The 4,441-nt window shown below is 37.7% G+C and overlaps 1 long non-coding RNA gene across 1 annotated transcript in view; it reads right to left on the bottom strand.

The window, feature by feature from the left end:
- Window positions 1-4,174: 4,174 nt before the first annotated feature.
- The window catches only part of LOC101850193, a 4,043-nt gene continuing 3,776 nt past the window's right edge, over window positions 4,175-4,441 (bottom strand). Inside the window, exon 4 of the long non-coding RNA XR_220784.3 lies at window positions 4,175-4,441. This exon is cut by the window's right edge and continues 50 nt beyond it. This is a non-coding gene — a long non-coding RNA (uncharacterized LOC101850193).

Here is a 4,441-nt window from a genome sequence, read left to right as displayed (position 1 = left end):
TGAAAAGTGCCTTAGAGAAAGTTCAAAGAAAGATATAAATGAAACTGGAGACGAAACACACAGAAAGCCTAATAATAATAATAATAATAATAATAATAATAATAATAATAATAATAATAATAATAATAATAATAATAATAATAATAATAATAATAATGATAAAAGTGAGATATTTGATATTTTACTTGCGATCTAGATCTTCTGAAGAGGAGCTACCACTTTTTGATTGCGTCAAAAATCTTGTCTTTTCAGAATTTATACGATTTTTTTCCCAGTGACCAATAATACTAAATTTAGTAGTTTAAAAAGTAGGTACTTTTTACTCTATGGTTTATTGTTTGGCTTATTACCATTACAAGCGGACGACGGAAGCCCGATCCCTCTGTCCCGGTGTTTATGGTGTAGCCGTTAGACACTTTGCTGTCGCACACTGGGAAACGTGAGTTCGATTCATGAGTCGGGAGAACATTTAAAAATTTTTTTTAGCAGAGGTTTTACGGCGCTCGCAACTGCATAAGGTCACATGAGCGCCAGAAGATTAGAGGTGTTACAAGAGAGTAACAAACATAAAAAAGAAAAAGTGGAGATAAGGACAATAGATGTTTGATAGGAAAGAAGAAGCAAACCACACCAAAGCACCCGCCAACCATCCACGAGAACATTTTTATAGAATGTCTCTTTCTTTCTGCTGAGATGTTGTTTTTTTCTCTTAGTTTGGGTTGGCCCTGACAGGCAGGGGCGGACTGACCGTACAGAGTGAAAAGCGCCCGCCTTCTAAATGATCTAAAATTAATTGTGAGGCAACGTGGTGGAATCAGGCTCTCGTCAATTTTTGGGCATAATGAGTTACTGGTATCGTCTTAAAGCTTGTTCATTTGTCTTGCTTTCAATGACAAAAATTACCCATCCATCTTCAATAGAAGTGGATATTTTGGATTGAAGGAGGCGGGGGTCACCTGGTTTAAGAGATAAAATTAGTGAGAAAATGGCCGCCAAAGCTTGGTAAATTCCAAAGCTGGAGAGTCCATGGAAACTGTAAATTTATATTTTTTGTGCGTTTAATCAACGTTTTCGGTGAAATCCGCAGAGGAATGGGTTTGTAAAAGAACATAAAAGGTGTTGAGCTAAAAAACAAAAATTTGATAAAAATTGCTAAGCAGGGAGAAACTGCTGTTTTCTTCGATTTCATTATTTTGACGAGAGCCTGATTCCACCACGCTGCGTCACAAATTGTGTCCATGGGGGTGGGGTTGGAGTAGTGTAAACGCACATCCATAAAACCTCCCCCCCCCCCCTCCGAAAAAAAACAACAAAAAACAATGGCCGTTCGCCACCTCAGAATTAGAACGTTCTACTAGCTCAGTACCTAGTTTTGAGAAATTTGACGTCAAAACCTTTAGAGTTTAATATCATGTCAAGCTTTTTTAAAATGCAATTCTTTGAATATCTTTATAACGACTCCAAGTAAATCTAACAATTTTGATACAGATGATAGAACTGTTGGTTTCTGATCTCAAGGTCTTAATAGCTCAAAACGACAAAAATTGTTAGATATAACTTTATAATGCTCAGGTAGCGTAATAAAATCATATACATGTATTGTAAAACTACTTTACATAAATTACTTGACTGTTGTTTTTGTTTGTCTGTTTTTAAAAATTATTTTCCCATCCTTTCTTTCTTTCTTTCTTTCATTCTTTTCTTTTCTTTCTTTCTTTTCAGTTCAGTTCTTTCAGTTCTTTGTTTCTTTGTTTCTTTGTTTCTTTGTTTCTTTCTTACTTTCTTCTAAGGCGTTGCGCATCCACTGGAAGATGTAGCCCTCTAACACGACCTCCACTGTGTTCTGTCCACTGTTCTCCGTGTCAAGGTTGTATCCGTCTGTCCTCTCGTGTCATCGTGTTACTTTCTTTCTGCCCTGCTCTTGATTTGTGTTTGTTTAGGTAAGTGTTTTACGCAACTGCATAATAAGGTCGCATGAGCGCGTGGGACACATTAAAAATGTTCATTTTGGTAGGAATCAATTTGGAATTTTGCCCGGGTGACGACCGAAGCCTACTTTTATCAGTTTTGGACCACAAAGGGATTTCAAACTTGTGCAGCTTGAGCTCGGGGTCCTCCGAAAATTTTCCCCGTTATCTGAGAAAGTTAGGTGTTAGATCATAATATCATAATATCAAAGGTGTGGATGAAAGACAGTAGTAGTAAAAAGGAGCCAAGGGGCATCAGTAGAACGATTGCAGAAGAGACAGGAGGGAGAGAAAGGGGGAGGGGGCAGAAAGTAGAGACGAAACCAGACGACAGAACATGGTTAGGGAGCAGGAAAAGAGGTGAACGGAGTAGATTTTCGCCGCTGTCAAGTTTCGAACCCGGGACCTATTGAATAAGAAGCGAACACCGTAACCTCTAGACCACAAAAGCCTTGATTGATTTCCTATTCTTGGTCTCCATTCAGTGCATCGGTTTATTCATCTGTTATCTTTCATTTTGCTGATGTGAACCGCGCATTTGTATTTTTATCGGAGTATACCTTTGGAGATATCTGCCACTACTGTTTTCTCTCGTATTTTGAGTGCTTCATTTGATTTTGTATTTTTATATCCAGCATCTTCCTTTCAATTGCACTCTTGTCTTGTCCTTAGCTTCTTTCAGATATTTCTGGTAACTGGCCAGATTTGAAACCCATAGCTTGTTGATATTACTGGGAAAAGGCAATAATACAAAATTTGTCATTTTAGCATTATCGGAAGAGTTTAGTCTGTAAATATTACTAGCTGGGCCCCTTTCGATGAAAGGAATGATGGGTGCATTAACATCAACTGAATATCATTGGTCTACTATATTTTACTCTCTACTGGAATGGAGCAATAAATCTTGAGAGAAAAGTGACACATGTGTTGATAGTTCCCAGTAGAAAGAAAAAGAATTTGACAAAGGAGTCCAGAAAAAGCAATAGTATCGAACGGAAGTACGACTTGAGATAATCAAACCTGGCGGATTTTCTAAAATTACCGAGACAGAAGCGTCGGCCTACAAAAGCGATCAGCGAAATAATTTTTTTTAGGTTTTTGCAGCAAAACTTTCTCAAAACTGAAAAAACGAAGGGTGTCATGATCTGGAGAATATTTTAAAGAATCTTTTGGCGAAAACCGCATGTCGATCGATGAAGCCTTTAAAAAGCATTTTGAATAGCAAAATTCGGCCACCACAAATAGATAATAGATTTGCATCTTTCAAAGTAACTCTAAGCCTCATGTTTCCGTCTGTTCACCTAATTTTTGCTCTATTTTCCAAACTTATTGCTTCGCCTTTTTATAATCTGTCGCCATTTCAATATCCTTGTTTTCAATAGCATCCGTTTTGTCGCTGATCTAGTCTTCATGTATTTGGCTTTGCCTTTGTGGGTTTGAAGGATTATATGCTTGCTCCCAGTTTTTATTATGTAATTTTCTTTAGCTGTTCCCTTTCAGTGTAACGCGCCACATCATCAGCGAATCTAAGATTACTGAGCGATGCTGTTTTAAATATTTATTCAATTGCTGCTGTGGATAATTTGGGTAGATTATGATAAACGTTTTATACTCCCTTCGACAAAGTGCATGTCATAGTGGAGTCAGGCAGCTTTGACACACTGCCTGGGTGGCGTCAGTAGAGACTGCAGGTTTCGGGGTTCGAGCCTCACCTCAGTCCGACATTGTGTCCATGGGAACGAATCTCTATTCAAATTTCTTCTTGGCTCGGTGCTCTCGGAGATGGACTTCATAATCGGAGGTCATGTCTCTTAAGTAACCCACTGATGGTGTTTTTACGGGCATGAAGCCAATACCATTTCACATTTTACTTGACACTGCCTGTCAGGGCCGACCCTGACTGAGTGAGATAAAACATTACAAAGGACAGGCGGAGAAACTCTGTAGAATAACGTACACCACCCGGAGATCAACTGCTGCGTCCTGTGTGCTAATGCAAAGACCACAACAATTTACCCCCACAGACCTTGGTCATTGCATAAACATCAGAACAGTGAGATAGTTTACATTACATACATAATAACAAAGCACAGTCACATTTTTTTTGTACCTCATGCGTTTATTGATATGAGCATCTGAATCTAAAAGATCCACATGTATTTCAACAACGTTTGCGAGTCCATTCATTTGGGAAAACAATTTTGAACATTAACTTTCTCAGACGACATAACATTATTTTTTTTGTTTAGTTTTCGTGATCAATAAAACAAACAGTCGGAATATATAGAATAACTATCATGAAAAAGAAAATACATATTGAAAGCAAAGCAAATCAGTCAACTAAAGATTATACATCTTAATTATATTATATTAAAGTAATTCAAGACATATTAATTTGTTTTATTGATTTTTTAAAAGTTATTGACTGCTGCTCTTCCCCAGGCATCCTGAGGTTACACTTCTTCGGTGACGGG

Source organism: Aplysia californica, unplaced genomic scaffold, assembly GCF_000002075.1.
Source record: "Aplysia californica isolate F4 #8 unplaced genomic scaffold, AplCal3.0 scaffold00444, whole genome shotgun sequence".
Taxonomy (NCBI): Eukaryota; Metazoa; Mollusca; class Gastropoda; order Aplysiida; family Aplysiidae; genus Aplysia; species Aplysia californica.
The sequence above is the reverse complement of the archived record's forward strand: the minus strand, read 5'-3'. Positions and strand labels throughout refer to the sequence as shown.